Genomic DNA, 11,316 nt, shown 5'->3' with positions numbered 1-11,316 from the left:
AATGAAGCAACTTTTAAGCCTAAGTTTAGACGAGTTTTGAAAAATAACGCAAGAAATGGGATAAAGTCAGACAATGGTATTAAATTGAGATGATTCGGTTTGTTTTTTTTCTTTTGTCAATTTGAATTAAACTCATCATATTAGGTAGCTTGAATTGAACCATCCATGTAAGATTAAAATATAAGCTTATGTAGGGCGGTGCGTATGGAGAAACATTTGTTGTGAGAGGTCTATTTATCAACTTTGCATCAGTTTCATCTTCTTCATGTGCATCATCATCCTCTCCTTCTCCATCATCATCTTCATTGTTCTTCATCTTCATCAGCATCTCCATCTTTCTTCATCATCTTCATTAAATCTTGAAATCCCACCGATCTAGTAAGCATCTAAATTCAAATCATATTCTCCAACCCAAAATCTCCAAACCCATTAACTCCATAGCCACCTCTGTCAATTGGCGTATGAAGAAGCTTTAAACCATTCCATTAATATTGAATGGTTAATTGAAATTAACGTTTCATGATTAATTCATAAAGTCAAACCTACCTAGTGACAAAAGGCTTCATGACAATGACAATCAAGGCTTAATAGACACAATAATATAGTTGGGTCTATAGAAAACAACAAGAGTCTTTTCCAACTAGGTGAGGTTGATTACATGGATTCAGAAAACTCACTCATGTAAAAAATTGCTCAGCCAAGCTTCTATATGTAAATTGAAAGAAATGGCAGTAGCAGAAGTGAGCATTTCTTCCACATTAAGCCTCTAAATCCATATAACCGTGTTATATGAAACTGAACAAAAAAAAAAGAGGGAAAGGATTCAGGATGCAGTGCTAGCTCTTTTGTTTCACGAAAATTAATAATATGACATTAACGAAGGAGGATTCGTTCACTCGTTCCTACATTTCTATAAAGCATCTGAACTAAAGTATAAAGGTGGAGCTATCTAACCAAACCGTTGTCAAGCTATGAAACTTGACAAATGACAACGAATCTACTTGTACAAATAAAGAAAGACAATACTATACAAAAGTCACATTACAGCAAAATGAGTTCTTAATGAACAATAAAGATGTAGAAAGCATAAACGAACTATGTATTGCAAAAGGAAAATAAAATATATACACTGCCACAAGCTGATTGAGGATTATTAATCTGTTCTGCTGTCAATCCCAACTTCAATACGTTTTCCTCTTCTTCCGCCCTCCCACAAGTGCAATTTTTGCATGCTTTTCTAGTACTTCCAATTTCACAATCACCTACTGCATAAACAAGTTAGCTAAAAGCCTAATATTGCAAGAATACTGATTGAGAACAGAAATATAAAAGTCCTCTTTACAAGGTGGCAGCTGGGGTTTCTTTAGATCTTCTTCGGTCAAAAGACTATCTTCATCTATCAGATCAGAATCAGCATCAATTTGCACTTTAGGTGAACTCTTCACCTCCTTCTTTAATGCTAAAGATGGACCAATTTCCCCTGAAGGTTTTTTAGCTTTGACCTAAGTAATATAGAACATATTAGGTTACACTTGTAAGAAAATGAATGAATAAAGAGGCCAATTTTGGTCAAGAACAATGGTTCAGCCACAAGACCCACTGTAGGTTCAAATTGAACAACATGAATACAAAATGATGATCTCAATTATAGAGCGCTTCTAGAGCAACCGTCTCTCCTACTGTCCTCACTTTCTACCAAAGGTTCCCTCCGTGTCCCCTATTCCTTGTATCTCATATTAAGTTTCACACATGCATGGCAACATGAAAATAACCAAGTTGTCTGATTCTTTGGTATCAAATTATATGCACATTTCGTACAATTCCAAATTTGTTTTACACTATAAACAGCAAGAAAATAAAATTTTCTAGTATCAAAGAAATTCAACTAGCACAATCCAATGGCTGAAGAGCAACCCAAATTTTTTTATTATAATTTGTAGAATTTAAGAGGGAACTACAACAACATCTTGATGCATAGTAGAGATAAAAAAGAAAGAAAGTTAAAGAGCTGCTACGGAGGCAACCTACAGAATGAGCAGAAGGAGGTGAGAAGAGCTTGTACAACAACATATTCCTTGAGGCACTGTCATATCACAATCACACTTCACTTATTAAACAATCTCATTAACATATAAATAAATGGACCCAGTCACAGTTAGTTAAGAGGAGGTAGGTACCCACACATGCTGCTCTCCAAATTCAGCTCTGAAGTTCTGAACAGTAGTCTCTACTCTTTCTACAAAGAGTTGTCAAGAATATCAGGGGAGAAAATCAGGCTTTCAAAGAAAATGTAACTATTCAAAAAGTTGTTTGAATTTTTTTCCTGCATCAGCAGATCATAGCTAAGAAGAGCATAGATAACCTAAAAGAGTTCTATTTCAATTCTTATTAGTCGAATTGAAAAGCATTAAGGAAAAATAAGTTTGACAAGTATCACTAATGAATTAATTGTGTAGATTTGACATAGATAGCGATGATATACAATCTGAAAGATATCAAATAAATTAAATAAAAATCATGAAATAAAAATTGCACAGTTGAAACATATTTAAACACCAAGAGTTGATCCGCACATGATCTTGAGCAAATTAAGACATTGTCACCAGCTTTTAGAAACTCTTTTGCCAAAGCATACCCTATTCCTGAATCATATGGAAAATATACCAATTAGAACAAGCTAGAAGACCAAACCAAGAAGAAGCAATCAGGAGAAGACAGAGACAACTTGTGATTCATATCCTCTTTCAGTGACGGGGACAAGAGTGTTCCTGGCATTGACTCAATGCCACACCAAGGTATAGCAATTGCTGCATTTTGGGATGCAAAACTCTTAGAAGACCAAACCTTCTTTGTTTTGGAAGTGTTCCTGTCATGGCCAGTGTAGTGTAGTTCCAGATACTAAAATTTGAACCCTCAGTAACTGAGACAATATGTTTCTCATCAAAGGTGAAGGAAGCTTGCATCTGACCAGCAGCACTTCTTAGGCCTGAAGGCACAGAATAGGAAAGGGGTATAAATATAGTTTTTTTACCTAAATGGACATAATTGTACAAAAAAATGAAAACCCTAGATGAACTGAATTATCACATCACAGTGAAGTAATAGCACTTTGAGTATTATCTGGTTCTCAAAGGCACTTTGAAATATGCCCAAATTATATTGCTAAATTTTGAAATAATAGCACTGAGTATTATATGGTTCTCAAAGGCTTCAAATTGTAATATATTTCAAAACATCTACAAATCCAAATATATGCAGTATCACACGATAACATAACAACCCATAACTTAACTTAAGGTAACAACCCATAACTTAACTTCACTTCTACCTAAAGATAAGGTACTGCAAACAACATTGACTTAATCAGCTAACAAAATTTAGTATGCATGCCATTGACAATGATGTTGTGGTCATGATACAACCATTGAAAACTCCAAAACCATGATGTTGAAGCCACAATTGCAGTTACAAAGAAAAGACTTACTAGCTAGGAATAAGTGCAGGAAATTAGCTCATTTATTGAACATCAAGCATGCTTAAACCCAACTTGTTCCATCATGAACATTGAGATGAGATATAGTACCTAAGGTGTAAGGAACGTGATGTGAGATTCCTAGAGAGAATGAGAGCATAATGACTTTGGAGAGAAAATAACTGAATTTCAATCTTGTTATTTCATAAATGAGCCAAGAGTCCTTTACAATTAGTACCCCTCCCCTATTTATAGTTGGGGGAGTTGGGCTTAGCGCCTCTAAATCATCCTAATGGGCCGGTTGGACATCCGGGATGAAGGCCCAAGTCCCTGGTTCGCTCCTCGCCTTAGGCCAGCGCTTCTGGGCGAGGGACCCTAGGGTCTCACTCAGTCCACAAGTCCACCAGACACTGAGCTCGAAGCATGAGAGCTAAGTGTGTCTTTAAACAAAAGAGACAATGCGATGGACGTAAGAAACTAACTAATGCTAAACATAGGGTATGGAAATAAAGAGCAATTGTCAACATGACTTGGTAATTTAAAGCTTAAAAATTTAAAATTTTGAACGCCTCGTCACGCTCCCTTGGCGGCTTGAGTCCACAAGCAAGCTTGTGGCGATGATGCTTGATTCGCTCGCCCCGTCGCGGCCACGCACGTGTTCTGAATCTTGAGATCTTGATGCGCTCAGGGCCTACGACACGTGGCAACCTAGGTCTGCAAAACCTCAACTGCTCCCCCGAAACGTCCCCTCGAATCCTCAAAAAGCCTGTCAGTTTTGGATACTGGGCCAATTATCTTTAACCGTTTGCAATTTCCACTTACTGAGTCATTTCCACTTCCTGAAATCCCGCAACTGCAATCATTTTCCCCGTTGTTATGGGGCACGATCTTCCACCTTTCCTCCACATTTTCCAACAACTTCCCTCAACGTCCCTTCACACGTTTCCCTTAATCATTACCTTTTGCTTATAAAGACGTTGTTCCTCTTACCCCTTAATCTTTTCACGACGCGCGAATCTCCCTCTTCAAACCACTGTCTTCACTTTCATAGCTTCCCACGCGCCGCCCTTCCTTCCGGCGAACCTCCACAACATTAAAGTAATCCTTACTCCTTATACCCTTTTTTCGTAATGACACCGAAGCGCCGTACCAGAAACTCCAAACGCGACGTCACCGTCGCCACCCCCTTACGGTGCGTTCCTCCTGTTGATCTGCCCCCCAGGGGGAGCTCCGCTTGAAGAAAAGGACATCGTTGCCTTTCGAACGAGGACCTGGGAATCCTTGCCGGCCCCCGCCGTTAGGGCTCTGCCCGCCGGGACGATGCCCAACCAACTATCTAGCTTGGATCAGTGATCATCCATTTGTGAAATTTCTTCGGAATCCGGTGGGTTTTTCCATGAGAAACCTCTTGACAATCTTATGTACTACGGCGTGTGCACAACCGCCGAGCGTCCTTGGCTCCATCCTCAAGACAACCACGTGGGTGTTCCCCACTTCTTCTATGCGTATGGATACATGTTCACTAGTTTGGGAATTAGGTTTCCCTTTTCTCCCTTCATCTGCTCCGTGCTTCATAGCATCAATGTCGCTCCCAACCAACTTCACCCCAACAGTTGGGCTTTCCTGCGATGCTTTGAAATCCTCTGCGACGCGATTCAGCAAGAGCCTGAACCCTCCCATTTATTCTATTTCTATCGCGTGTCCGCCCACCTGTCGTCGCCACGTAACTGGGTTTCCCTGGAAGCTAGATCCGGACGTCAGCGCTTCAACCCTTTTTGGTCCAACATTACCGTCGATTTTGCTCGGAAGTTCTTCAGGGTCGTGGTGTCCCATGAGTATCCCGAGATTTTTACCCATAGGGACGGCACCGCCCGATTTCCCCTCTACTGGACCCAAGAGGTGCTCCAAGTAATTGACCCACCTGAGGATTCCTTAACCCCTGAGGACAAAGCTGTCATCAGCTTCCTGGCTAGACTTCCGGTTTTATACTGCACTCGTGTAATTAGTAAAACCTTTCTCCTTATTTACTCCGTCCTCCCCGCTTTCTGCTAGCTTACCCTCGCCGCTCTTTGCTTAAGGAAAAATACGCCAAGCCAGTGAGGGCCTTCTGAAAGCCTTTGAGAAGAAAGGGAACGTCTCGTTCCCTCCCGAATTAACTTGAAGAGCGACAAAACGTCCTTGCCAAAAGTAAGTGGGAAAAGGCCTCTTAGCGAGGAGGCCCCTCGCCCTTCCCCAAAGAGACCGCACTCCGCGACTGCTGCATCGTCCTCTGGCGGGGAAAGAACTCCTATTATCTCTGCAGCATTTTATGAGTCTGAGGAGACTCCCAAGTCGAACCAGCCCGGTGGACCTTCAAAGGTGGCTCCAGTTTCTTCACCTCACGCCCGGGGCGGTTCCGTCGACAAGCCTTACCCCGGTGCGAAAGTTATCCTACCACCTCCTGGTCAAAACTTAATGCCATCTGCTAGTGCACCATCGCTTAGTCATAGTCCCGCCCCGCCTTCGGGCTCTGCAAATCGAGAGCTTCCATATTCTCTATCCCTGACGTCAACGCAAATTGCAAGAATGGATGAAGTGGTCAAGCAGCAAGGCTTGGACAGGGTTTCAGAAAACGCATTGGCGACGGCGTTCCACGTTTTTCATCATTATAAGCAGTCCGCCCAGGATGCCGAGGTGTTGCGATCAGAGGTGGCGCACCTCCGCGCCCTCAACGCTGAATTTGTTGAGGAGCGTAAGACGCTCCTTGCTCAGCTAAATGCCAAATAAACCTCGTTTTCCAAAGAGTTGGTCGAGCAAACTAGCCGTGCTGAGGTTAGCCTGGAATTTCGAGACAGGAGAATTTCTGATTTGGAGAAGGCCCTTGCGAAGCTTCAGCAGGAGGTTCAGGAGGAACCCGAAGCAAAAGTGGATCTGGTGGCCTCTAAGGATCAAGCCCTTTCTTCAATGGAGAGTGAACTCGAACACCTTCATGCTGAACTGGCGAAGAAGAATGAAGCTTTATCCACGATGAAGACTCAAGCTCAGCTCGACGCGAAGGCCTTAAAGGAAGAAATGAGGTCAGACGCTGCCGCCACTGCTGTTTTTTAGCGTGGCCGCGGCTTTTTCCTCGCCAAAGCCCAAGTCGAGCATCTCTATCCCCGGATCGATCTTCGCCAGATGGGGGCATTCAAGAGGGTTACCCCTACAAGGTTGGTTGGGATCGACGATCCCCTAGGCTTCGTCGCCGAGCGTTTCCTGAACGAAGAAGATGTAGAGCAAACCGAAAAGTGTTAGCGGTTCTTAGGTCAATTCTGTATCTCTTTTTTTTATTTTTTTTTTTGAAATGAGAATTTCGAGTTCCTTTTGTGTTTTGCCTTGCTATTTTATTCAATCGAGCTTAGGCCCTCCCCTCTATACTGAGAAGGCCCTGAGACTATGAAACACGCGAGTCATTCTTCCTAGAGAGTCCTAATCCTCGCTTAAACGCTTCCTCCCCCGAATTCTAACAAAAAGTTATCGTTGACAACCAGCCAGGAATACTTATGACTTTTTGCGAGTCGCATCATTTTTCAAGGAGAACTCCTCGAGAAACTGCCTTGGTAATAACTCCTGGAGACTGATCTTAGAGTATAAATGACAGTTAATTTGTAACAGTCTTCACATCTCATCTGTTTCTAAATTCGAGCATCACAATGGCATCCTTTGAAAACTGTATCCGCGAGTTGAGGAAGAAAGCTTTCGATGAAGACCTCTACATCAACGTTAGGCATCCAGAGGACCCTAGAGTCTATCAACTGACCAATCAGTTGCTAGGCATGGGCGTAAGCCCCGAGGTGGACAACAAACTCAGAGGATTCCTCGCGTTTGCGGAGGAGCTTCAGGATCTGTTCCAGCGGGAGCTGGATAATTACGCCGACATTCGAGTGGTGGAGGCTTCGTTGGAGGCCACAGTGGAGGGTCCTGAGAAGCAGGAGGTCCGCCGAAGCTTGGCCCGACTGGAATGCAAGCAGCACTGCCTGGAGATTGAGAAAAAAGAGTATCATCGTCAATGTAGGTTTATAAGGAGAAAGCCTCCGTTTTAAGATGTAACGCGAATGATATGAATAAAAAAAGTTCTTGTAGTTTGTTTTTTATGAATGCCTCTAGATGTGTGCTATCATGAATGCATGAGCAAATGAATAATGAACGGAAAAAACGAAAGCGAGCGAGTAAATAAACGGGCAAAACGAGTAGATAAACGGGCGAGGCGAGCGAGTTTCCTGGGCTCGATCGCCATAAAGGGGCGAGCCGGTACGGGTGGTGCCATCATGAGCCTCGCCTTTCGTCTTTTCGCCATCTAGCACGTGTTTTCAGTGCTTGATTCCGAGTTTTTGCGTTAGTAGCTTTTGAGAGTGTACCATGTGTAACTAGGACTTTCGCTTGGTATTGGACCGAGGCTTTTGTTCACGTGCATATTTCCCGTTGAAGGTATGAAAAACGGTAGAAAGGGGGGGGTTTGAATAGCGTTTTCAGAATAAAACTTCCACCTTAAGATTTTAACAAATCTTTCGAGACACAAGTAAAGTGCTTAAGATAAGAGATGAGAAAAGCACACAAGGATTTTATCCTGGTTCACTTGATGAATCACTCAAGCTAGTTCAGTCCACCCGTGAAGGTGATTTCTTCCTTCTTAGAATGAAGGCAATCCACTAATCAGAGAATTGTTACAACTGCACTTGAAACCTACAAGTGACTAACAATACACTGACTTAGCTCACACTAAGATTCACTCTCTTAGTCTTCTTTAGGATCCGATCAACCTTGATCTCCTAAAGGTAACCTAAACAACTGTTTAAGAAATATTGTTTACAAAGAAATTGCTTCTGAAAAGCTTGTAGTAAACACAATGAATTCAATGAAGAAAGAATGCTTAGAAGATTTGAATATAGCTTGCGCGTATGAGTTTCTTCCAACCGCATCTTTCAGTCTTCAGCCTCTATATATACTCAAAGGATTAGGGTTTGAACATTGCATGGGAATGCTACCGTTGGAGGGCAGATCTGGGATTTCCAGCTTCTGCTGTGGCTGAGTATGTTAGGTTAGGTCGTCAGGATAGTACATATGCTTTTGTACTTTGGATAGTGACTTGACCTTTAACCTTGTAGACTTCTGATCAGAGGAATGCTTCGTGTTGGAACTTGTGAAGCTTGTTGATCAGAGTCAGAGGGAAGCATGGATCCTCTGACCGTTGTACCTTCTGATTCTGAACTCAGAGGAGAAGTACTTGGTCTTCAGAGCCAGTTTGCTTTTGGACTTTAGAGTCTTCACTTTTCAGCTTCTGGATCTTCAGAGTCTTCTAAACCATCAGAGCTTCTGAACCTTCAGAGTGTCTGGGTTATCAGAACGTCTGGATCTTCAGAACTTCAAGTGAGTTGAGTCCACATCAGAGCTTGATTGACTTCAGATCTTATGAAGCCTTTCTACTGTTCAGATTGAACATAGATATTGCAAAAGCGTTGCTAGGGTCACTCTTTAAACAAAGTGCTTCTGATTTGTGTGAGATTATGTTAAGGTCAGAGCCTGTTAAGAGCACACTCATAAAACACGTTAGAGTACCATAATTGTTCATACTAAAACGTTAACTTGTAATCATCAAAACATAGAGTTGTACTACTAGATCAAAACTTGATCCTACAATCTCCCCCTTTTTGATGATGACAAAACCAAGTATTTTGATGAACAATTCTTAAGCAATAAATTGAATTCGCTCAGAGTTTAGAGAAATAGAATTAGACTTATCCTAATGTGAATGGCTTATTTTGCTCATTCTGAATCCAAGTCACAGCTTGATTCTGAGCTTAGCTCCCCCTGAATCTAAGACTTAATAATAACGTTAGTGATATCTAGATTCTGAGCTAAATAATATAAGAGTTTAGAGTGAAAACGCATGACATAGATGAAATAAAATAATCAGAGTGCATAAATATTCAGAGTCACGAATAGGGTATCAGAGTTAACCAATATCACTTCAGAAGAAGTGAAATGTATTCCTTGTATTTGCCCAGTGACACATCTATGGTCATAAAAGTGGAACTCTTAAATTCTCCAAAGAAACAACAATCACACTAATCAGCGTATACATCAAAAACTGGGTTATACTCCCCCTTTTTGTCATAAGCAAAAAGCTTGGGGTGTGAAAAACTTAGCTTGAAGTACATGGTACTCCCCCTTAAAGAAGGGCTAAGTTCAAAAAGATGGAGAAATAATTAATGATGAAAAAGAGATTAGCGAAATTAAAGAAAGGAATTAATGCATATGTAGAACGTTTACCACCGGCCACAAGAGTAAAGAGAAGCTTCAGTTACCAAAGATTTATCCTCGAGAAACTGCAAGAGCAATAACTTCCGGAGAGAGAAGGATGCTTATATAAAGCGATTAGGAACGCAGTAAGCTTCACAACAAGATTACTTTCGAATCACAAATGGCATCATACATCGTTGCGTTGGAAGAGCTCAGAAAGAAGGCCTTTGATGAAGATTTGTTCATCAATGTTAGGCACCCTGAGGGTTCGAGAACCATACATGAGCTGACTACAACGCTTCTGGAAAAGGATCTTAGTCCAGAATTGGAGAAAGATCTGAAGGAGTTCCTCTGCTTCGTGGAGGAGATTCAGGAGCTGTGCAAGCTGGAGCTGAATCTGCTGGAAGAAAAAGAAGCAGTGGAGAAGGATCTGGAGACGATGGAAGAGGGTCTAGAGAGGGATGAGCTGAGCAACAGGATCGGCAACATAGAGTACATGCTCGATCGTCTGGAGAAGGAAAGAGTAGAGCAGCGCCAAGAGTGTAGGAGAATGAGGAATGATCCTCCATTCTAGAGTAGTGCAGAAATATGATGATGTAATTTGTAATGCTTGGTTATATAAATAAAAGAAAAAATCTCAGAAATATGTTGTGTTAAATGCAAGAAGAACCATGAAATAAATAATCACATAAGGCAATAAATAGACATAGGATATAGAAGCAGATAACTAAAAGTAAAGAAAACAAATAACATAAAGTTTATCAAACAAAGAAGAAAACGAGAGAGATCCTAAAAACTAAGGTTTTGCAGTGCGGCGAAGGAGCTCTTGAATAGCTTCATTCATGCTGAACAAGAGAGTCGCATGAGTGTTAAGACGTTGTTCCAAAATAGCAAGTCTGGAAGAACTTGGCTGAGTAGAGGTGGATGGAACATCCTGAGCAGAGTGAGGAGCTTGAGTGGACTGTGAAGCAGCACTTGTGAAAGGCACTGGTGCAAGAACTTGACCTCTGAGAGCATCAGCTTCAGCCTGTAGCCTTTCAGCTTCTTTCAGAGCTTCTAACTTTGCATTCTCAATTTGTTCAGCTTCTTGACGTGCAGCTTCTTCTGCTTGTTCTTTCTTCTTTCTTGCTTCCTCAATAGCTTCAAGTAACTTAACCCTTAGTTGTGGTTCATGCATAGCCACCCTTCTGTTGAAACGTTGTCTGGTAGCTTCAATCCTCTGATCCCTTTCAGATGTGAGATGACTCATCATAATAGGAACTTGAGCAATCATCCAATCATACAGATGATCCCATTCTTCAGCAACAGAGTCAGGGTTCTCATGAAGGTCAGTGTGACCTTGCACATTACGAACCATTAATGATGCTTCATAATTAAATACACTGATGCACTCAAGAAGGGAGTTGGGTTTGAGATATGTATAGGGAATAATGGAGAGATTGGTTTCCGGAGAAGTGGGGTGATTACTGTTATTTGCTTCAGAAGCACCTTGAGGAAAACCAACATCTAGAGTTTGGACGTTTGATGTGTTGATCTCAAGGTTAGGTTGAGAGGTCTCAACCTCAGGGTTTGGAGATCTAACCGAG

This window comes from Lotus japonicus, chromosome 1, assembly GCF_012489685.1.
Source record: "Lotus japonicus ecotype B-129 chromosome 1, LjGifu_v1.2".
In the NCBI taxonomy this organism is placed as follows: Eukaryota; Viridiplantae; Streptophyta; class Magnoliopsida; order Fabales; family Fabaceae; genus Lotus; species Lotus japonicus.
This window is presented reverse-complemented; position numbering follows the sequence as displayed.